The sequence below is a fragment of the Callospermophilus lateralis genome (genome assembly GCF_048772815.1).
Source record: "Callospermophilus lateralis isolate mCalLat2 chromosome 14 unlocalized genomic scaffold, mCalLat2.hap1 SUPER_14_unloc_1, whole genome shotgun sequence".
Taxonomy (NCBI): Eukaryota; Metazoa; Chordata; class Mammalia; order Rodentia; family Sciuridae; genus Callospermophilus; species Callospermophilus lateralis.
Window position 1 is genome coordinate 2,828,885 of NW_027510158.1, and position 24,706 is coordinate 2,853,590.

Genomic DNA, 24,706 nt, shown 5'->3' on the forward strand with positions numbered 1-24,706 from the left:
CAAGTATTCCAACAGGAGTTGGAAAGAAGTAAATGCTCAATAAAAGCTGGATATTGTGCTCATTATTTTCTTTATATTCTGAGAGGTGACCCTTAAAACCCAGGTGACATGTCCTGTGACACAGGCAGGAATACTGTCCTAGGCCCTGGAGATGGCGTGTCTGTCTGGGGAGTATGACGGGCCGTTGGTTGGGCAAGTCTTCTGGAGGCTGTGAGCCCCAGGCTCGGCTTTTCAGACATGGTGCTTCTCTGAGTCGGACTTACTGGACACGAGCCAGTAAGGTCTCCCCACCTTCACCTGGTGCTCGGGGCCCAGCACAGGGGCTCCACCGGCTCAGCCTGGAAACTGTCATTGGCCATTCAAGGACACGTCCCCTCAGGCCTGAGCTCACAAGGGGCAAACGTCCTTTTGGTTCTTCTTGCTGAGTACAGCAAACTAAAGAGGAAGACAGTTAATTGAGATAAAGTGATTGAGATGTGTTTTGAAGAAACCTGGAATAACTCGGGAGAGAGAGATGCCAAATAGATGTTTCCGGAACATGTTAGCTATAGCTGCAACGGCTGGGGCAGACACCCCCAGTCACCCTGTCTTGTTCTGTTCAAGTCTGTGACAGTCAGGGGACAGATAGACCAACCAATGGGGGTGAGGACCTGTCCGCTGAGATGTCCCCAAGTCAACGACTTCAAGGAATGGTCACAAAACGCTTTCTGCTCCCAGAGGAAATATTTGAATCCACCCTGCAGAGGGTCTGGGAGGCATCTGGGTGGCCAACTGGATCTGTCACCTGTCCTGGCGAGAGACAGAGACAAGTTCTGCCGTGGGTTTCAGAACAGCCTGGTGGTCCTTTCAGGCCTGCTGTGGCCCTCTGACCTGCAGTGACCCATTTAAATCCACCAGGACAGGCCCTCTGCCTCCTGGGGGTCCCCTCTTGTGTCTCATGGGGCAAACTGCACTAGGGTTCGGGTGACAAGCAGATGCCAGTCTTCTCCGGGCAAACCCTCCCCAGCAGGCCTCCCTCTGGCAAGCCTCCTGTGGCCCCAGCACGGGCCCATGTCTACACATGGCCACTGGGTGTCACTGTGCCACTGGGCTGGGCCCCGGGGAGCATTTATTGGCTGTTAAAAATCCCTGGCTCTTAAGGACAACAGCAGATCAGGGTTTTTGGGAGACTCCTCAGCCAGGGGCCTCCAGACAACCCAAGCTGGCAGAAAAGATGACGTTCAGAATGGGAAGCATTTGACGCGGCTGACTCTCACGGGCTGGGAGACATTTTAGACCCCGTTCCAAACAAAATGGTTAAAAAAAAATGAGAGAAAGGTGAGAGAGATCCAATCAGCTCATTCCCACCCCCAGGTGACAGCTGGACACAAGCCACGTGGTCGTGCTGTGGGCGAGGACTCTCAGCGTGGATTTTTCTTGTTCTCTTTCTCTCTCTTTTTCTTCCTTCCTCTCTTCTTCTTCTTCTTGTTGTTCTGACAGCTCTTCAGCCCCCCACCCCCATCTTCCAAGAGCCACACACACAAAAAAAAATGTTTTTAAATGAGCCCAGGCAGGCATGTGTCAGCCGTGATGGATGGCCCGCTCGGCCTCAGCTTTTGATAATTAAGTTCTACTCTTCACAGACGAAGGCTGTTCTGCCAAATCCCAAATACCCTGGAAAATGTAAAATTAGAACCTTATGAGAAAAAAGAAAGATTGAAAGAACTAAATATATATGTGTGTAGTTTGGCTGAGCGGTGACTGGGGCGGGGTGGGTCGGGGAGAGGGGATGATGGGATCTGATAACCAGCTGCCCGCTCATCTGCAGGGGGGCATGTGGCTCCGGAGGAAGGGGAAGATCTACACGTGGGGCAAGGTTGAGTTAAGAGGAAGTGATGGCCCTGATTAAAAACCAAAAAAGCAGGTGTTGAGGACAAAGGACACACAGTCCTGATTGACAGGAGCTAGCACCTCTATCAGGGTGGAGCCTCAACAGGAAGTAAGACTCCAAGGCTGGACAGAGTTTGTGACTCTCCCCTGAACACACAGGTGAGTGGCTCCGTCTCCCAGGTGTGCGGCAGGTTTTCCTAAAGCTCTGATGTCCCCATCCCTTGAACGAGGGACCTCCAGGTGACATGTCATTGTACACCATTTCCAAAGTGGGATGCCCAGCTCCCCAAGACCGCTCTGAATCATGAGTTGGAGAAGTCCAGCTGTGGCTCCGGAAACCTACCGTGCAATCCCGGCCAAGGTCAAGGAGCACCTGGGTCAGGCCGTGGGGCAGCCCCATGTGCTCATTGGCCTGGGGGTGACCATCTTGTTTGGCTGCATTTCCCGTCCACCCAGGATTCCCAGGATGCACCCAGGAAAATCCAGCCACAATACCCGCCGGTGACTTCACCCTGGATCAACACCACCTCGGATCAAGCAGCAGGAATTGCTGATTGGCTTAGTAGACGAGATACTGCAAAAAGACACTTTAAAAGCAAATTCCCTTAGCCCCACGTAATGGACTGACCGAGGGGAGGAGGGAGAGGCCAGGAACTCATGTGGCCATGACATTCTTGGCAAGAAGTGCCCTCTGGGTCGGCTCACTCAAGTGGGCAGGAGCCGGTTTCACAAACCATCCCTATCTTGAGGACTGCCAGTCAGTGTTCATTTGATCACCCCAAAAGCTGGATCTTTATCTGCCCCAGTAATTTATCTCTTTGGAGGGAGAAAGTAGGGGAGGAGATCGATGCAGCTGATAAACACGCCCTTTCCCAGTGCACAATTAGCCTCAGTTACACAGTGGAACTGCGGAAGGGGGACGGCCTCTTTGCTGTGAAATTGATATTTCATACTGCCCCCAGCAGGTCAGTTGTCCCAGGCCCCAGCACTGTCTGCCCGGAGACACTTAAGGAGCCAGGCGGGAACTGACTTCTCAAGTCTGAGGGGCTGGGGCATGACAGGGAAAGCCGGGCCAGTTGGTCCTTCCTCCTGGCCCAGAAACCTCTGGATTTTCAAGAAACCTCTGGATTTTCACTCCTGATATTCTGCAACCAGTTGCAAGCCTGGGCTTCAGGGCAGCCCCCTGACCCTGGGCCACAGGCTGGTGAGATAGTTCGAACCTGCTCTTTGTCAGAACTCTCTCCCCACTGACACGGCTTGGTGGGAACCCAGAGATAAAAAATGGGAACTTACTTCTTCCATGGGGCAGGAAAACAAGCCAGAGGAAGAGCGGACTTTCTGAGCCTCTCTGACAGCCGATAAGCGGGATTGGCTGGGTCTGCCTGCTGCACATTGATTACGCCTCCTCATAAAGCACTGTTGATGGGCACGTGCTGGAACAGGGGCCCGAGTAGACAGTGCTCCCACCTCTGTTATTTGCCCAGCAACCTTTTCCTGGGGTTCGCTTCTTACCATTGTGAGTTGGGTCCCGGTGTTAGAGGCCTCTGTGTGCATCAGTGACCCCCCTGGGATCCAGCATGCTACTCCTTTAGGGGCCGAAAGGGTGCTTTCATTGGAAGCAGAAAGAGATGGGTTCCTCATACAGCTGCAAGTGTGGTTTACGTTTGAACTAAGATGGACGGGCAGAGGCGGGTGGCTGGCAGTTATATAGAGTCACAAAGCACTGTGATTAAAGCTGACTGAGTCCAGGCAAGTCACCGTACCACTCTGAGCCTCTATAATAACACTGATCAGAAAACGATATTGTAAGAATGAACTGAACCATCTCCCTCTCCGCACCCATCCACAGAAGGCTGTTCTCAACACATCCCAGCAAGTTTTAGGATTCTGTTTTCCATTTTCATCCAGGTCACTTCACCTATCAGGGCCAGATTTTGATCTCTCAAGCGCTACACATTGAAAGCCTGAGGGCCATGGGGACTGGAGAGTGGAAACAGCTTCCTGCCATGCTGTGAGACAATTCGAAAAGCAACATGGTGGAGCTTGGTTCCACTTTGATACATACACATATAAAACCGAAGGCCAGGCCTCTCTGTGTATGTCCCAAGGAAATCACCACATAGGCCTGTCGTGAAGGGATGGCTAGAGTAAATGCTCCTGTGTAGTATTTCCTGGTGGTGGTGGGACCTTGAAGATAATCTGGGGTCCACCCCGGGGGCAACTGGGAGTACCCACCATGGAGAAACGTGGCATTGGAAGCAATAGACAGGTATATACATGGTGGCGGGGCTGGGTGTTATGTTAACAAAGAAATGCAATGAGATATAATGCCTTTTAGGTAAGTGCAATACACAGGCACTAAACCACACATTCTTTAAGAATATGTGAAATCACAGAGATACACAATAGAAGGTGGGGAGGAAACGGGGGTCATGGAAATATCGGATAATCCAGAAAGTGCACTGAAGGTCTTCTCTAGAATCAGGCAGCAACATATCACACACTGAGGATAAAATTTGTTCAACACCCAGTCACTGAGGTCCAAAAAGAGCCTGCTTACTCCTCCATATTATTACTAAAAGAAAAAAGCTTAGATGTTCATACCTTATATATATATGCAACCCACTTGCATTGCATATGTTTTTCATATATGTGCATTAAATAATGCACTAAATATAGAGAAATTTAATAAAGCTATGTTTCCCCTGATTAAAATAACCTTTAATTTGGAATAATTTTAGATTTCCAAGAAAGTCACTGAGTGCAGGGTTCCTGTATTCAGAGCCATGGAGTGTTTGTGACATCTGAGTTGGTAGCCTCGTCTGTCACCAGTGACCGACCTCTGGGTGGTTAGAGTCTCACCACTTCCCCACCAGCGTGGGGCATGGACGGTTGCAGTATCTAATGGTCACATCCTTTCATCCCCTCCAATCTGTGACAGTTTTTTGGGATTCTTTTTCAGGTTTTGCGTTACCTTGACAGTTCTAGGAGGGTGGAGCAGGTGTTCTGTAGAATGTCCCTGACTTTGGTGTGTCTGATGTTTAGACGGAGGCTATGATTTGTTGGGAGGGACATCACAGAGGTGCAGGTCCTCCTCATCTCTTAGTACAGGAAACCAATATGACATCTGGTTAGTGATGTTGACCTCCATCAGGTGGTTCAGCTGGGGTCTGCTAGGGTCTTGCCGTAAGGTTAAGATTCTCCCCTGCTCATCCCTACAATTTTCTTTGGAAGAGGTTGCTAAATCCAGTCCCGTGCTCCAGGCCTGACATCTGCATTTGGCTGGGGGCAGAAAGTACACACCTCAATGCATTTTTATTGTGATAAAATATACATAAAATAAAATTTATCTTCTTACCCAGGCCTAAATGTGCCTTCCTCCCAAAGCCTTTTTCAAAATGACTTAGAGACGTAATTCACTTACCAACAAACTCACCCCTTTGAAGCATGAGAATCAGTGGTTTCCGTGTATTCACAGGACGGCACGATTACCGCTAACTTTAGAATATTTTCATCTGCCCCCAAAAGAAATCCCATGTTCATTAATGACTACCCCCCATTCTCCTCTTTCCCTGAAAACCACAGATCGACTTGGCCTCTCTAGAGATCCACCTATTCTGGAGACTATGTGTGAAGGGATTCCTATAATATGTGGTCCTGTGAGGCTTCTCACTTAGCATAACATTTCCAAAGTTCTTCCATGTTGTAAGATATGTCAGTTCTCTGTTATATTTTATTCAGGAATAATAGTCTGTTACATGGATAATTGCACAATTCACAATTGCATATTCTACTTACCCATACTTCAGTGAGTGGTCTTCTGTGTTATTCTATTTTGATCATGCTTCTAGAATATTTCCATATGTGATTTATCTATCTATTTATTTATCTATCTATCTATTTATTTATCTATCTATTTATTTACTTATTTTTGGACTGTTCTCATCTCTTCTTGGTATATATCCAGAAGGAGAACTGATGGTCATATGATACCTCTATGCTTAACATTTGAGGAATTGCCAAACTATTTTTCCAGGTGATTTCACCATGTTAGCTTCCGACTCAGGGTATGAGGTTTCTGGTTTTCTACATTCTTGTTGTTATGGCCTTTTGGATGGTAGCAGCCCTCTGAGTGGGGGGTGAAGTGGCATTTAATTGTAGTTTTGACCTGCGTTTCCCTAATGGCTGAAAGTCTGGGGCAACTTCTTATGTGTTTATTGACCATTTGAATATCTTCTTTGGAGAGAGGTCTAGTCAAATGCTTCACCTGCTTGAAACATTGGGTTGTGTTTTTTGATTATTGAGTTACAAGAGCTCTTTATATATTCTGGATCTCATTATTTTCCCAGGTGAATGATTTGCAAAATATTTTCCCATTGGTGGATTCTTAACAGGTCCTAGGGCAAGAAGCCTCTGTGATAAAGCCTGTGATTTCTTCCAGCAGGAGAGCCCAGGAGGAGGGCCAGGCTGGTGTGACCAGTCAACACCTCGGTTGCTGAGCCGTGCATCTGGGTTCAGGGCCACACCTTCCCAGGGGGAGCAGCTGACACCTTTTTCTTCTTCATTCTCTCCCAGGAGCACCTTTGGCTAAATTTCTCCAGGGCACAATATGGATCATCAGCAGCTCTAATTTGAAACTCCTTGAGATGAGAGCCATGGGCCCTTACCTGAGAAAAATGCATGCATTCATATAAAATCAGGGCTCATCTCAGGGGTTCCCAAGTTCCTCAGAGGGAATGCATGCACTCATCTAGGGGTTCAAGGAGTGGGGCTTAATAATGACATCTGGGCAACATTTCAGTGTTTGCTGAGTGCCTGGGGGAGAACCTAGACCCATTTGAACATGCGCTTGTAACTTCTTTCATCATTTACTTCCTATTTCCTACAAATTACTTCAGTTAATTTAACCAGAAAATGTGCTTGATATCACTTCAGTGGTGTCTGTGGAATCACAGGTTTGATGTGGTGGTCCTGGAGCCAGACCACCTGGCTTGGAGTCCTGTTTCTAGTACTTACTATGTGACCTTGAGCAAGTTACTTGACATCTCTGTGTCTCGGGTCCTCATCTGTAGAATGATCTTCTGCAGAGTTGTGAGGATTCATAAGTCAGCACACAGAAAGCCATTTAAACAGTCCTGGGACCTAGTAACCACAGTAAGTACCAGCTGTTACCGTGATACCAGTGATTTTCCCCCATTATATTCTGAAATAGACATGAGCTAATAAATCATCCCGGGAACCCCACTCCCTCACTTGTCTTCCATTGTGGAAAATGTCGCTAAAAAGTTATGACCTTTCAGAAGAAAACACCCCCCGCCCCGTCTGCACACACTGGCACGCATGCGCGCTGCTGCCAGAGGGGCAGGAAATCCCAAGGAGGACATAAAGGACCGGGAAGGGCTGGGGGAAGATACCAGGGGCCTCTGGGGCTGTGTTTGTTTCTGGATTAGAGTGACAGAGCGAGAAGAGAAAGCAGACTGTTTGTGCTGGCTGATGCCACCTCCAGAGAGGCCAGGAAACACATCTGGCCTATCTGGCCATCTGCCGGGCAGGGCCTGCAGGGTCGCTGTCCCTCTGTCCTTAGGTCCAGGCTCCCTCCCCTCATGGGGAGCGGCCTGGCCAGGCCTGGGCATCTGCAGATCTTTGTGTCTTTTCCTCTACACCTTCTTCTTGAGGGAAAGCAGAGAACTCTCCTGTGGCCTAGGCAGGCCCCTGCGCTCCCCTGGGTTCCTGAGCTCCCTAGCTCCAGGTGGGGAGCTGTGACCAGGCCTGGACCAGGGCTCTTTCTCTCCTTGTCATGGTGTTTGGCTGAGGGATGGGCCGTGGACCAATTGGAACCAAGCTGATCCTACCCTGGGGACTTCCTCTGAGCTATGAGAGAAGGGTCTCTTGTCCCCTGAACTGGGACTGGGAAGACAGGAACCTAAACTGCCCGGGGCCAAGCATGGAGCCAACGGTGGGCAAGAGCATCAGGAGCTGGTCCTGCTGATGCTGAGTGAATGGGCTGGGCCTCAGGTTCTCTCCAGGGCCTGAAGGGTCAACCCTGTGACCTTCATTATGACTCCCGGGTTTCCCAAGGCACATGAGGTTGGAGGAGGGTTTTCCACTAAACCATTGCTTTATAAACAGAATGTTGGACTCCTTTTTACTAAAAGTAAGGCATCCTAAGAGTATCCCTGGGGATCTTCAGAATTTGAAATATGATGATGTGTTAATAAAATTATGACTGTATTGAAAACAGCGGTAAATCCAGAAATCCTCACCAGGGCCTCGGAGTGCAGAGCCTGGGCTTCCACAGAGCATGCACCTCAGAGATTTGAAAACTGAGGCTTAGAGGTGGCTCTTCTGACTTTGCAGACATTATGTGCCTGAGTTGGGACTCGATCCTCTGCCTCCTGTTCCCTGTGCTCCACCCCGAGACGCACCATCTTCTTCCACTTCCAGGACTCACACCGTCCTGACCTCTGTGACATCCCTTTTCCTACGGGGCACTTTGCAAGGCCTCTCCTGCCTCTGAGAAGCTTCACCTGCTGGCCATGAATTGCTGAGAGCCATAGCTGAGTCGGAATGGCCCCTGGCATTTTGCCAATAGTATTGATTTACAGGCGAGGCATTTATATCTGCCTCTGCGGCTACTTTGCAGTTCTCATGCTACTTTGGAGTTCTCATGGGGATTCCCTGGGATTCCTGGAGAGTTCCCATTGGTTGGGGAAGTGCAGGAGGAGGGATTTCCATAGGATATTTCCGGCTGCTGGTTCCTACACAAGCCGCGTGGGGTTCGGGAGAGTTCCCAGGCAGCGTGTGTGGAGTGTGCTGGTGGAGTTCAGAAATAAAGTTTGTTCCTGCTTCAGTGGCTCATGATTTGTGCCCAGCCAGACTGCGGCAATGAATTCTCTGGACTGCCTTTGTAATACTGTCTCTTCATAAATCTTTAACCACTTGGCACCTGATTATAACGTAATAAAAGGATCATAATGTAAATTGATATGTTACATTTATTGTTGTTTAAATGATGAGGGAGAAGAGAAAGTTCATAAAACATTTAAATATTTTTTTCCCTCAAGGGCTCTGATTAGAAAGCTCTTCTTACTTACCTCCGTAAAGTTTTTTCTCCCCAGTTTGAAATATAACAGACAATTATGAGCATTTGGTGCCAGCCATTATGCCATCTACAGATACCTGTATGTTATAAAATGTGGTCTCATTACTGATTTTGGCAGGGATTGCTTGGTTTGCAAACTTACACACACAAAAAAAAAAAAAAACAAAGCCAGGTGCAATGGCACATACCTGTAATCCCAATGACTCAGGAGGCTGAAGCAGGGGGATCGAAAATTTGAGGCCAGTTTCTGCAACTTATCAAGATCCTAGGTAACTTAGTGAGACCTTATCTCAAAATAAAAATACATTAATGAATTAAAAAGGACTGGGGATGTGGATGAGTGATTAAGCATCCCTGGGTTCAATTGGTACGCGTGCATGCACACACATACGTAGTCCTAAAGCTGTAGAAGCAACTGAATTAGTCTGGTTTTTGTTACTGTAACAAAATACGTGAGAATGGATGACTTTATCAAGAAAAGAGGTTATTTAGCTCACATTTGTGGAGGTTCAAGGGCATAGTATCATCATCAGGTTGGCTATGGAAAGCACCACATAGTGGATGGTTTCACAGTGACAAGCGTGTGTGCAGGAAGAAGAGACCACATGGCCAAACAGGAAGCCAAAGAGAGTAATACACAGATCAGATTCGTGCTTTTATAACACTTGCTCTGGGGAGAACTCACCCCAGGAGGACAGCATTTACCCCTCAGGGAATGTCCACAATGAAAGAAGGACCCACCTCTTCCAGATTCCATCACCCCCACATTGCCACACTGGGGACCAAATTTTCAACGCAGGAACCCTTGGGGGACAAACCACAGCAGCATGTTAGGGAACCTGTACCAGTTATCTATTGCCATTATAGTGCTGTGTAACAAAACTCCTGAGACATTATTTGATTTAAAACAAATAACTCATCTTGGCTGATGAGTCTGTGGTTTAGTGATTTAGGATAATGGTGGCATGGCAGTCCTTCTGGTACCCACTTTGCTCTCTTAAATGTCTGGATTCAGCTCCAGGCCTGTTGATCTGGAAAACCTCATCTGGGCAGGCTGGGTGAACTGGCAGTGTCCATATGTCTTATGCTCCACCAGGACAGCTTGGGCATGCTCTCATGGGAAAGGCAGAGGAGAAGCAGCCAGTGTGGACATGCTCCAGGTCCCACTGTGCAGTTATCAGTGATATCCCCAGAGCAGTCTCAGACTGAGCCCAGAGCCCAGCATGGGGAGGGCGACTTGTCCAGAGCAGGAGGACACTACCAACCTACCCAGGAAATGGAAGGAAACCCAGAGGGACAGACTCCAAAAGCAGGAAGGAGAATTGAGAAATTGGGCTGGAAGTCACCGTGATCAAGCCTGCCTCTGTCCCTCAGGGCTGCGCCTTGTCCCATCTCTGCAGCTCCAAGGCCCCCCTCCCCCTCCCCCACGGGGTGGCCTTTCCCCACCTTAACCAGCAGCTGCCTGCGCCTTTGCTGCACATCACTGCCTGGCACCGTGGCCCCCCTCAGGGCTGTCCAGCACTGTGTCCTAACCTCACATGCCTAGATGGACAGTCGCATCCCAGCCTCGGTTAGGGTCCTAGTTTCCCCTTGGCCCGTGTCCCCACTCCTGCCCCCCAGCTTGGCTGACTCTATGGTGCAGATGGGGGGTTTTGGGGTCTTCCTTGTTCTTCTCCCTCTGTCCTCTCGCCCACCCCGCCACCGAATCTGCAAGAACCACCCTGAAGTATCTGGGGTCCGCTGGCTTCTCCCAACCCCTGGCTCACACCTGTGGGTCCCCGGCACCACCCTCCCGTTCTGGTGCCCTGTGGCCTCCCCCTGGGCCCACCACTGCTCCCCGATATTCTCTTCCATCTTCTCCCTAGCACCAACCACTGCGGGAATCGTCGCATTTGTACCTTCATGCTTACCTGCCACCTTGCAGCAGAAGGTGAGCCCTAGGAGGACGGGACTTGGCCGACTTTGGTTGGGACTGTGGGACCCTGTGTCTACAGTGACTGGTGAACAGTAGGTGCTCAGTGCCCCCGAGCCCACAGGGTGCGTCACTGAGCGCAAACAGGGCTGCGAAGCCCCCTCTCCACCTCCTCCCTGTCCTGCATGGAGGGACAGTGGTTAGATAGGGAATTGGTCAGGGGGGACCCTCCAAGGACACTCACTGCAATGACAGATGTAGATTAAGAACTGTGAAGGTGAACTTGAACTGTCACCTGGTTGGATTAAGAGAAGCCCAGGATTAAGAGGCTGATGGGTGTGCCAATGAGGGTGTGTCTAGGAATGATTGGCATGTGGGACAGTCAACTGAAATGGAGACCCTCCCTAAGTGTGGAAGGCACCGTCCAATAGGATGGTGGCTTGACCATCCAATAGGATGGAATAAAAGTTGGAAGGACAAGGGGCAGATGCCAGCTCATTCTTGTTGTGTGGGTTCTGATTACTGCGGTGGCCACCTGAGGATGTCAGACTTTCTCTTCTTTTCTCTTCCAAAGCAGATTCCCCAGAAGCCTTGGGTCTCAGACTAGAGCAGCACCGTTGATCCCTCCTGTTCTGGGGCTTCAGCCTCTTGGACTGGGCAGCTGCTGTCCTCCAGCTCTCCAGCCTGCAGATGGCCATCGTGGACTATCCGGCTTCTGGTTGCGCAAGCCAACCTAATAAATCTCCCTTTTATAATTATACTTCCTGTGGATTCTGTTTCTCTAGAGAACCCTGACTAATACGAGAACCCAGGGACAGAGTGGGGCACAGGGGTGCACACCTGCAATCCCAGCAACTGAGGAGGCTGAGGCAGGAGGATGGCAAGTTGGAGGCCAGCCTCTACCACTTAGCAAGATTCCATCTCAAAATAAAAAAAAAATAAAAAGGGCTGGGGATGTTGCTCAGTGGTAAAGCATCCCTGGGTTTAATCCTCATCACAAACAATCTAGGGACCTTGGATCTGCTCAGGCTAGCAGGTTCTTGGTGATCTACTGAAGCCAGTCTTCCCTGTGAGCAGGATAGGAGTCAGGCCCACTCTGCTTCAACCTACTTATGATTAATTGTGAGGGTTCCTTTGTCATTAGCACAAACCAGTGTCCTGCAATTAGTGTAGAAGCCTGGCTTCTGATTCAGCCAACAGAGGAATCCCAGCAGGACAGCAACTTAGAAATAGCAGTTCACGGCACGGGAAGAGTCGCTGTGAATACTTGAACTAATAAAGCTGCGTCCACTTAAAAATATTCTTTAATTCTGCCTTCTCCCTGGACAGCTCCCCAGCTCATCCAAATGTGTTTATTTAGGATGTCTAACTTCCTGTTCCCAAAAGGACTTGATGTGGCTGACATTAAAGGTGCACTTCAAATGGAACGGATTTAACAGGACAGAGAGCAAGACAGTGTCCCATCTCCCCGAGGAGACCCAAGGGGCAGGGAGGAGATGCAGCAGTGACAGGGGACCCTTTGGCTGAGGAGGAGTGACTAAGCATGGGCATGGCAGACCTTTGGGGTTTAGGGGTGAGACGATTGCTCAGTGCCGCTCGGGTCCTGGGAGGTGCAGTTTGAATCCCAGCTTCCTGTGGGTGGGGGGATGCTCAGCGTTTCACTGGTTGGTCTGTTGGGCTTCCTTCCCCTTCGTGCCTGTTTGGCCAGTGGGTAGGGTCTGTCCTGCTCCTCTGGGTTTATTTCCTCTGGTGCAGAGATGGAAAGGGAGCCAGGAAGGGAAGGAGATGGCTGATCCACACCAGGAAAAGCTAACACTTACATAGAGCCTACCGGTGCCAAGTAACGTTTGAAGCGTTTTATGTGAATCCAGGGGATCTTTGTATGTGAATCCCATCATCATCTCCACCATACAGATAAGCTAACGGAGCCCTGGGGAAGTCGAGGGTCTTGCCCAAGTATGGCCCCTTAACCACTGGGCCATACTGCCTCTCTGTGGGTGGGGCACATATGGGGTGCCTTGAGCAATGGCCATTGGCTCGCCTAGTTGTACCTGGACCTTGAGAAAGACTTAAGGTGGGGAGGGTTTCCAAGGCTGATCAGAAAAGAGGACTGAGAAAGGGGGGCTGTATCAAGAAGAGATGAGCCCCCAGTTTCCCCAGGGGATGGAGGCAGAGGAGGTAGTTCTAGATTCAGAGAGCATACATTTTTGCAAAAGACCTTATTGCCCACTACCTTGACCCCCCCAAAACTGCAAGTGGCTTCTGAGATGCACCCGACTTAGTTAACTCCCATGGGATTCAGTGAAACTTGACCTAGTGAAGCACTCACACCCTGTGCCCTGGGCACTGTCACAACTCAAATCATTTGTCGTTGAGTCAAATTTGCAGTGGGGAGGGGTCTGACTCTGAAGTTCAGGGCTCCTGTCCACAAGGCAGAGAATCATCTGTGCTGGGCTCTGCTGTGCCAGTCTGCCCTGTTCATGATACCTGCTTGGAAAAGGGGGGGAACAGTAAGAGCTCACCGTGACGACCACCCGTGGTGGCTTTCTTCATCTTTCCACAGAGGGAAGGACCTACCAATGCTGTGTTTCCTGAGACTATGGCATCCTGTAACCAGGGCTTATGATCCTTTCCTCTCTGCATTCAGACTCAGAGCACAGAGGACTCTTTCCCAACTTGCCCTCTCCTTTCAATTCCCCCCCTCAAAGCCCTGTCCACGACTCCTCAATACTCCAGTCCTGCAAAACAAGTCTTCTGATGTTGTTGGAGTTCAGCAAGGTTTTCAGTAACCCGTGCCTCAGTATTATCTGTAAACTGAGGATAGTAACATTCCCCATGTCTTATTGTTACCATGAGATCGAATAACTAACATAATGCCTGGCATGGTGGTGCACACCTGTAATCCCAGCAACTTGGGAGGCTAAGGCAGGAGGATTGCAAATTCAAGGTCAGCCTCAGCAATTTAGTGAGGCTCTGAGCAACCCAGTGAGGCCCTGTCTCATAATAAATAAATAAAAAGGACTTGGGATATAGTTCTGTGGTAGATCACTTTGGGGTTCAATCCCCAGTGCTAAAAAGGAAAGGAAAAAATAATGCTAAATAACTAATATAGAGAAAACAATAAATATAGTGACAGGCAGCTAGTAGGTCTCAAAAACTATTCGTTACTATTATATTAAGTATATTAATTGTATCAGCTAGTGGAGCCACGGTAATGCTGTGTAACAAACATCACATAATTTTAGTGGCCTAGTACAATTGTTTATTTCTTATTAGCCGTGGCAGTTGGCTGGTGGTTAGCTGGTCTAGACTGGCGCACTTATCTATTTGCTGGTTGGCTGAAGCTCAGTTCTGGACTGGGATTGGCTGGGATGTCTTGCCTGTGTGGTTTTGCTCATCCTTCTCCTGAGATCAGTGGACTCTGCCCGAAATGGGCTTCTCACGGTGGTGACAGGAGTGTGGGGAAGGAGAAGCATACAGGACCTCTGGAGGTCAAGGACAGATTGGTGCACAGTCCCTGCTCTTCCTTCTGTTAGCCAAGAGAAGCACATTACTATCCTCTGCCTTCTGAGAGTTTCAAGGGAAGGGTGTGGGTCCTGGGGAGGGTAAAACTTTGGAGTCATTGATATAAGTAATCCACTGTGTTTCTTATCATCATGACTGTACATATTTAAATGCAGACTTCGAATCAAAATCCTCCAGGCTAGGGCAGGAGTGGTGGCTCAGTGGGAGAGCACTTGCCTAGCATATGTGAGGCCCTGGGTTCGAGTCTCAGCCCCACACGTAAATAAATAAAATAAAGGTCCATTGACAATTAAAGGATGTTAAAAAAAAAAAAAATCCTCCCGGCTAGATCTAGGGAATGACCTTGCAGGAGATTCTGATGCAGCAAGCTTGGCCTAGGGGCTCCGAGGGTAGTTTTGTAATGAGCTGGTCGTAAGGATCATCTGGGACTCTGATGGAAAAAAATATTCAAATTCCCAGGCCACTATCCTGTAGATTTTGGACAGAGCCCCAGAATCTGGATTTTCACAGGTGCCTCACAAAGGGATTTTAATGGTTGGGACTGTCCGGCAACACCGTTCTGATGCCACCCGTAGGAAGTGGTGTGATTAAGGTCACCCAGCATGAAGGTGCCGCCTGGGGCTCAGGTGAGCCAGCTCCACCTGGCAGGGTTTTCTGTCCCAGTTCACCAGAACATGTAGACCAGTCTCTACACCTGGACACTGTCGCCACAGAGCCCTGGTGGGACTCTGTGCCAGACTTGGACACGTGCTGCCTGGATTGTCCTTCAGGGAAGGACTCAGTGCCCAGCACTGTGGTGGGCAGGCACCTCCCCCGCTCAGGCCATGGGCAGCTGGGTGAGGGGTCCTGGGCCTGATGGCTTTGGCCTGTGGAGGGGCAGTCCTTACTGCACAGGGACCTGCCTACCGGCAGGGTCTCCGCTGAGCTGCTCTAGAATTCAACAGCTTCCACGCTCCATCCTGTTGCCTTTCAGGACTCACAAAAAAACACCTTGAACCTCAAAGTCCTTGGCAGCGTCTCCTCAAACAGGACCCGAGCCGCAGCGGGGTCCCAGGTGATGGTGGTGGCACAGAGGGAAGGGTCCTGGCAGGGGAGGGCCTGAGCCATGCTAATGAGCTTTGCTCAGGAGCCCAGTGGGGAAAACCAAGAAGTGTATCATCTAAAGTGCACGCTTTTAAGAGAAGCCGTGGCCCTCAGAAGTGCAAGAGACACCCAAACATTTAAATCACCTTTTCCTATTGATTAACGTAAATACTTTACTGATGGTGTTAATCAATACCCCTATAAATCCTTGGCGTGTGAAGGTTTTACTGTGTCCTTAATGTTGCTGTCTGTGATTGAGTTACATCCCCCTCAGCCCAAAATGTTGAACTAAAAGTTAGAAATCACGTCGGCGCTGACAAAAATGGAAAGTAGTTTGTCGTTGGAGTGGCTTCATTTGAAGAACCTGACTTGGCCACATCCCGTGGCCTCTTCTTACCTCACTGGGCCTCGGGTGTCTTCCCCAGACATGGGGAGATGGCTGCCGTGCACATGGGAGGTAAGAGCTGGGAAAGCCACGGCATCGTTACAGAGCCTTAGTATAAATGCCTCAAAGAAGGGAGCTATAAGAAAACCTTCTAGAATCTTCCGTGAGACCCACGGGGAGTTGCCACAGTGGGGCTGGAACCTGGGAATTGCTTCCACCACCATCTTTCTACACTGACAGTAGCTGATTGATCTGCCCCTTTAGTCAGCTGAGTATAAATATTTCCTTGTCAATCATTCCATTATGTTAAGTGCCCACCAGCCCAGAATAGAGATTCATGCTCTTCCAGGGACAGCTCTGGCTGTGTGCACAGGGTGCCACAGGGTGCAACTGGGTGCCTCCCCCTATGCACCAGATCATGATCTTGTCACACACATGATCTTGTCCCCAAAAAGAGGTCTGACCAAAAGGCAAGAAGCAGACTCAGGTCTGCTGTCCACCCTGTCCCTGCTGAGAGGGGGACTCAGTAAGTCTCAGAAACTAAAGGAACAAATTTCTTCCTACAGAGAAGGTGCTACAGCAGTGGTCCTCAGCTGGGGGCTACCTTTTCCCAGGGGGGATATTTGGCAATGCTGGACACAGTTTTAATTGTCAGTGGGGTGCGCTCCTGGCATCTAGGGGGCAGAAGCTAAGAATGTCACTAAACATTCTAAATGCTGTGTACAGTCCCCCCTGCCCCATTCCAATAATTACCCAGTGCAAACTGTCCACAGCGCACCGTAGGGAGAAGTGGATCTCCCGGATAAAGGAGTATCAGGCAGCTCAGGGAAATATCCTACAGCGAGGTGGTGATTTGTTCAAGAAGGGCAGCAGCTTGGCGGGTGGATGAAGGTGACAGTGTTGTCAGGCAATGGAACATCAGGCTGCAAGGACCAGAGCTGGTCCAGCCTTTACCATCTTAAGTTTACAGAGATGGGTGCTGAGGCTCAGCTGGGCATACAAGGAGGATCCTCGACACATGGCTAGCGCTCCAGGGCTCTTTTCATATTCAGAGATAGGAAAGCATTTTAAGGGATTCACTGGAAGTGGCTCTCCAGAGTTCTTGTGCCCAGGGAGCATCTGATCCTGGCAGAGGAGAGCACTGGGATTGATTTGTGATGTCTGCCACAGACCTACCAAGGAAGGTGGCATGTTTGAGCAGCATATTTATTATCTTGTACTTCACCGTTTTTCTTATCCACAGTTATCCACGAGAAACACGTTTATGGATATTTTAAGAATATTTAGTGTGGGGGGGATAGGAAGGGCAGCACAATACAATAGACACTAGTATGGCCCTATGTATAAACGTGGCTGTATAACCAATGTGGTCCTGCAATCTGTACACGTGGAAAAATAAGAGTAAGATTACGTACCCCATTTGAATCAAATGTAAGATATGTCAAGATCATTGTAATGTTTTGAGCAACTAATAAAGAAATTTTAAAAAAAGAATATTTAGAGTCTCATTAAGCAACAGATGATTTTAATATTCTCATTGCTTAAAAATGAACTTTCCTAATCATTTTAGTAGTGCATAACTGTTAGAAAAATAAAGACAAAGAGAAGAAAACAAAAATTCCCCTCTATTTCGTAGTCACAATGGATATTGTTATAGTTCCTTACAGACTTTTATTCTATCTTGTGTGTATGTTCTTCTCCTAGATTTCCCTGTCTTATTCATGATGATTGTTGCTATTTTTTAATTAAAATTAACCATGTCCTGAAATATTTTTGTAAATGTTGTAAACATTGTCAAGGCTTACTGATATGGATGTGTTAGCATTTAGTTACTAAATATCTATATTGGACACTTGGGTTTTTGTTTTTTGCCTATTATTACATGATAAAGAACTCATACATATCTTTTTTGCACGTGAGTGATTTTTTTCCTGAGAATTAATTTTCATAAATAGAATAATGATTGGCTCAGAGGCTATGAGAACCGTTAAGGTTTTAGATACATATTGCCATATTTCTTTCAGAAGCATGGAAACTTCAGAACCAGGATGGACCATGAGGCCAGTTTCTCCAAAGTTTCATCAAATATGACAATTTTTAAAATTGTTCCTTTGGAAAATAAAAGAAAATGTCTTTTTAAGATTTGCATCAGTGCAGTTAAACTTCTAAAAATGTTTGCAATTATCTGTATTATTTCCTTGTGTAAATTGGTTGTGCCCTTTATTTATTTTTCCTTTGGGATTTCTTTCTCTGTTTTTCTTTTAGACACTCTAGTCTTTATTCAGATTGGTATATTTCTGATAAATATTTTCTGTAGTCTATGGTTTGACTTTTATGAATATTTCTGTGTGTGTGTGAGTTTACATTAAAAAAAAGAAAAAATTCTTTTTTTTTGGCAGTGCTGGGCATTGACAGGGTCTTCATGAATGTTAAACAAGTGCTTTACCACTGAGCTGCATCCCCCACTTCTACGTTAAGGAAGCTTAAAATATTTGATAAAATTCTTTCTTTTCTTCCTATTTTGGTATTTATTCTATTAACTCTTCCTTATCTTAATCATGTATTCATGTATAAATAATTCTTCCTGTATCTTAATCAAATTTAAATGTTTTTTTCATACACACATACAGAGACTTTTATTTTAATTACATAAGAGTGATTTAATATGTATATATATATATATAGTTTCATCCATTTTTTATTTTTTAAACATATTTGCATGTGAAGTTATTACTTAATTCTACTTTCTATCCTTGACTTGATGACATCACATGAAATCCTTATACTTACCAAGGTTTGTGGGGTAGCTACTTCTTTATATTTTCCTGCAAGTTTCTGCAGTAGTTACTATTGCTACTGACCAAAACTCTGGACTGCGTGATTTCAGGGATGTCATTTGATTCCTTGTCATAACAAGTAGTTAGATTGCATTACCTGACTTCCAATCCTTGTCTGGAGTCCTCTGACAAGTTCTAGTTAATGAAATATAAGTAGACATGCTGTGGGTCTTTTCTGGGCTACAGCCTTCATTTCTTACTGGGAAACAATACAGAACTCTCTCTTTCACCACCAACTCCAAGCACCAGAGTAAAGAAGTCCAGCAGAGCCCCGCAGTCAACCAGTAAAGGACCTGCATAGAGCCCAAGATATAAATTGTTTTTCATAAGTCACTTATATTTGGGTCTTTTTTTATTACTGTAGCAGAACTGAGTGTGTGCTGACTGATACAAGGCCTATTGTTTTAATTGAATGCATTTAAATATATATGGTCAATTAAATCACTCATGTTCCTTGCCCCCAATCTCAAAAAAACTTCTAAATAATTTTGACCCTCTGTCATTGTAGACTTTCTGAGCCATTGTATCAAGTATCACTTCTTCTTCCACTCCTAAGTAAATCTTGGTTTGGTTTGAGCTATATGAACATATTATTAAATTTAGAAATAGTTGACATCCATTCAGCATTTTATCTTCTCATACATAAACATGGCATCTTATTAATTTTTCTATATATTTTTACATGACTCCATGAAATGTTTTATGCAGCATTCTAGAGAGTTCTGTATGTTTGTTCTAAACATTATTCTTAAATATATCATGTATTGTCATCTTTCTTCTGATGTCATTTTTTCAATGCTATTTTCTAAGTGGTTTTGGCTGTTATTTATAAGAAAGCTTTTTATTTTGCACATTTGTTCTGAATTCATCTGCCATAAGATTTGACTTAGTCCTAATAAATTTTTAACTCATCAGTTTGTATTTTTTCCAAAATATTTATTTGCCAAGTTAAAACATATATTATAAGTTGAACAGCTAATTTTTATTATGTCAAATAGAAATGATTGTGTGACTAAATTGAACAACTAACTTTGTATCACACCCAATAGAAATGACACTGGGGTTAAATGAAGTACGATGAATTACTTTTGCAATTAGTAATTAGAACTGTAACCTGGACACTCTCAGGTTTTCTTTATAGGTATATGCTTTCATTTTTAACTCTTTATAGAGAACAGTATAATGAACTTACATATACACATCTCCTAGCTTTAAAAATTTTCACGCAAGGCCCATTTTGTTTGATATAAACCAAACAATCCCCACCCACACAATATTCCTCTGAATGATTCTGAAGCAAATTCCCACAAGATCATATCATTTCATTCATAAGGATTTCATATACTCATTTTTTTCATTAATTATGACTTTAATTAATAATTAATGTTAATTTTTAACTTTCCAAATTATACTTGTTCTCCTAAAAAAAAAAAAATCTCAGGTTGGCTGTCCCGGTCTGGTTGTAATTGAACCTCTTTTTAATTGAACATAGAATGCTGATTTATGATAACAATATTTTAAAAGGTCTTTAAGCAGTAGGAAATGAATAGACAATGCAAAGTTTATCCCTGGGTTCCCACAAATTTTTCTGCAAATGCTCACAAATACTTTTCCCTAGGATATTCCAGAAAGATGCCCTCTTTAATTCTGGTGGAGGCTAGAACTTCCCGTGTAGTTCTGATTACACTATTTATCCCTAAGCAAAGAGAGAAGCCAAGACTCAAATACCCATGAGCAGAGGTGCCAGACACATGTTTTAACCACGGCACAAGACTTCAGCCCAGCAGAGAAGCATGCTTCCCTTTTCAGATTGTGAAGAACTGGGTATTGAACTTGATCAGATCCCCTTCTGGCACCTATTGAAATGGTTATACATATGGTTTTGTGTTTGGCTTCTGGATGTAACATTTTGTTTTAATAGTTGTTACCAGTATTATCCCATTCCTTAATTCCTGGGATAAATAATATTTGGAACTAAGTTTAGTTTGTGTTATTTTGACATACTGCTGGTTTCAATTTGTTCGTGTTTTTTAAATTTAGGAAATGTTTGCATCTATATAGTTACTGGTGAGATGGAGTAATAGATTTCTGTTATCTTTACCAGGTTTTGCTCTGCTATAAAATGAATCAGGCTTTCTTTTTCATTTTTCTAACTTTGAAAGTTCACCAGTGTGGAACTAATTTGGCTCCCTGAAAGTGTGAAAGTATTTACAGTGAGACACACGAGCTCCGGAGACTTTCTTCAAGGCAACTTTTTGATCGTTTTTGAAGTGTCTTAAAACAATGTGGAGCAATTCTATTTTCTTAGAAACTGTCCACTCCAAGGAGATTTCCTAGGAAACTTTACCTAATGTTTAAATGTACAGGAGGTAGTCATCAATTTTTGACCTGATTATATAAAGAGAAATATGTGTTAATTTTAAAACATTTGAAAATATGGAAAAGAAAATTCAAAAAACAAAAAACACATGTGTTTTGAGTTCCTTTCAACATGGTCCTCTATAAACTTTATTTGGCAAGCTAGCTCTCTATTTCATTTCATAAAACACGAAGAACTTTCTATGTCATTAGTTTTCAAAAAATTGTAACATGAAGCACTCCACATTGTCTTCTTATAGAGAGGTACCAGAACATATTTGTCTGATCTATTATTAGAAATGGAAGTCACTTCTATTTTTTCTTATGGATAATGCTAGGATATAGAGCTTTGGGACTGTACATATGCATCCTATGGGATCACTTTCTCAGTGCCTATTTTGAGAGGTAACGTGAAGTCCAAGGTTATGGATATTTGAAGGTGTCTTGGTCCTTATTTCCAAGTATCCTTCTACAAAAGTTGAGCCAAAAGCCATGGAGCAAAAGACCAGCTTGAATCCATCCTCACCCAATCTGGCTAATTATCTTTCAAATATTTGTCTCTTCATTTTATTGTTTCATTGTTTTCTTTCTCATTGAGATAAAACTTTTCCCCCTAGGTATCGGGCATTGAGAGTTCCCATTTCTCAGAGTCTCCTCTTCATATTCTTCTTTCCCATTTGCTGATGGGGTTTGTATGATTCTTATTAATCATACAAACTAATCCGGGTGACTTTTCAACCACAACTATTGAAAATATCTGTGTCAAAGATGGTCATACGCTTTTGATTCTTCTTAGTCTTGCCATCACAGAGTCTTTTCTAGTTGACATAGTCTATTAATTTTTCCTACGTGCCTTCCTTGGACTCTTCTAGCGAGGACTTCCTGATTTTGTTTTTAAAAACTCTTCCCTCTGGTTTCATTCCATTTCTCATTTCTGGTAATATTGGAGTTTACTCTTTCTTTCTCTTGTATTATTAGATTTGCCCAGAGCACAGCCTGCTCTCTTACAGCTTTAAAGAGACAGCACAGACGTTCACACCAGCTAATCTCTATTAATTCAATCATTCTTTTGCATGTCTCCATTTAATTTTTATCCAGCCTTTGTTAGGTTTGTTTTGTTCCTTTATTAACTTCTTGAAACTGAGTTTTAATCTCTTTATTTCTAGTCTTTCTCGTTTAATAATGAAACAATTTATTGCTTTGCCTTTCTTTCTCTCTCTCTCTTTTTTTTTTTTCTAAGTGAAACTCTGGCATTGGGCCACAAGCTTTGACAAAGCGTTGTTTTGTTCTCTTTTAATTGTTTTCTAAATAGTCTGTTTCTGAAGTTTTTAATAGTCTGTTTCTGAGGTTTTTATTTCCCGTTTGACTCAATAACTATTTATGGGATTTTTTTTTTTTACTTATTTATTTATTATCCAAGTTCCTATCATTTTCTCAGTGGTGTTGGAAATGTTTCCATTTATTTTTATTCTATCAGGGAATTTGGCCTGTAAACTTTTCAATTTTATCAAGATTTTCTTGGTAGTGCAGTGCATGGAATGCTTTAAAAAACACTCTACTAATACTTAAAAAAGTATCTACTGGGGACCAAAGTGGCTATACTGTATACTTTGATCTTATTAACAGTATTATTTGAATTTTCTTCATGGGCTTGATGTGTTGGAGGTACCCATGGGTTATTAACTTCTCACAATTGCATCTCCTTCACTTCTTTCTCACAGTTCCAAAATATTTAAATACTTTAAATTTCACTAGCCTAATGTATTGTTATCAGAGCTTTTACTTTTGTCATAATAAAATGACCTTCTTTTTTCATTTAAAAATTCGAACTTTAATTTTCTTTCTTTCTTGTCTTGAATTTGTCTTACTTTTCTCTACTATTCCTTTTAAAAATCCTCTGTTTCATTGTCTTTAGGCAGATTCATTGTGGAATGTAGGTAAGGCCATTTTGCTCTCATCTGTTACCTCCCCCCCTCCCCACCTTGGTAGCAGGGATTGAACTCAGGGGCATTTGACCACTGAGCCACATACCCAGCCCTATTTTGTATTTTATTTAATGACAGGGACTCACTGAGTTGCTTAAGGCTTCGCTAAGTTGCTGAGGCTGGCTTTGAACTTGCAGTCCTCTGCCTCAGACTCCCGAGTCCTGGAGCCGTGATTCACTGCAGCCTGCACTGGGCACCCCTGACTGCTCTGGTGTATACCTAGAGGTTCAGAAGAATGCCCAGGGATAGGTCCTGCTGAGGGAAAGAGAAGGTCTCTTTTTCTGAGTAAAACCGTCTGTGGCAAAAACCTAGTAGAACAAGTGATTTTTATGTGGAACATTGAATATCTGTTGCTCAGGTGAATCTCCATTGGAGCCCATCACCAGGGCCACCTGTGATGGGGATAGAGTTACCTGTTGACATTACTACCTGTTCTGTAGGATGCACCCCTCAGGTAGCATTTTCTGCAAGTCCTTCTGACTCATCCTAACCCAAGGTAGAAAAGATAAATCTTTATCCATCTATCATATTCACCAAGAGGCACCTCAAGGACTTGGAACCTGTGCAAGCTCCTAGGTCCTCAAGTGTACCTGGTGGTGGCTGCCTGGCCAGGAGCACTGGAGCCCAGAGCAGGTCACCTGGCACTTGCTTGGACTTGTAATGAGCCCGCAAGCCCCCAGAGCACTTTAGAAAAACCTGGCAACTCACTGAGTACACTTCTGGGACTTAGGACCTTGTGTGGGAAGACAAAAGCAAACATGTGAGTGATAACCTGTGTCCAGGACCCTACTGTCACCCTCACAGGTTGGTGTTCCCTGGGTAGACAGAAACTGATGCTTAAAACTGTTGGGCATGTTCTATTTTTTTTTAAAGATTGATGTGATTTTTTTATACCTTTATTTTATTTATTTATTTTTAGGTGGTGCTAAGGATTGAACCCAGCACCTCACACATGCTAGGTGAGCGCTCTACCACTGAGCTACAGCCCCAGCCCCTGTGCATGTTCTATTTTTCTCTCTTATGTTTTAAGAGACATATTTTTTGACCATCTGCTATAAGCCCCATGGATTTTTTTCTTTCTTTTTCTTATAGATTAGAAAATTTACTTTTGAATCTTTCTCTTAATTTTTTTTTCATATTTTGACTGTTAAATTTTTTTAAAAATGGCTCTGGTTCAATTTTGAACTACAGGTTTCCCAGGGGATCATTGTCTGGTGAGCTCCCAGGGGGGCGTCTGCAGAGATCTTTTTCAGGAGGGACTGGAGGGCATTCTGAGGGTGGAAACATCTCAAGGGAAGAATCACATGTCATGAACCATTAACGATGGTTCCAGGGCTGGGGACTTAGCTCAGTTGGTAGAGTGCTTGCCTTGCATGCACAAGCCCCTGGCCTCAATCCCCAGCAACACACACACACACACACACACACACACACACACACACACACACACGATGGACCCAGATTGTGATATTCCTCTGATTCAGAACTGGGGTCCTGTTTCTTCTCCTCTTGAACCCAGACAGGCTCTGTGACTGTGTGACTAGAGGAATATGGTGGCCATGCCAGTTTCTGAGCACAGGCAAATTGTACTTTCTGGCTTTTGGGACACTCACTGTCTTAGCATCAGGTGCAAAACCATGATGTTCTAGA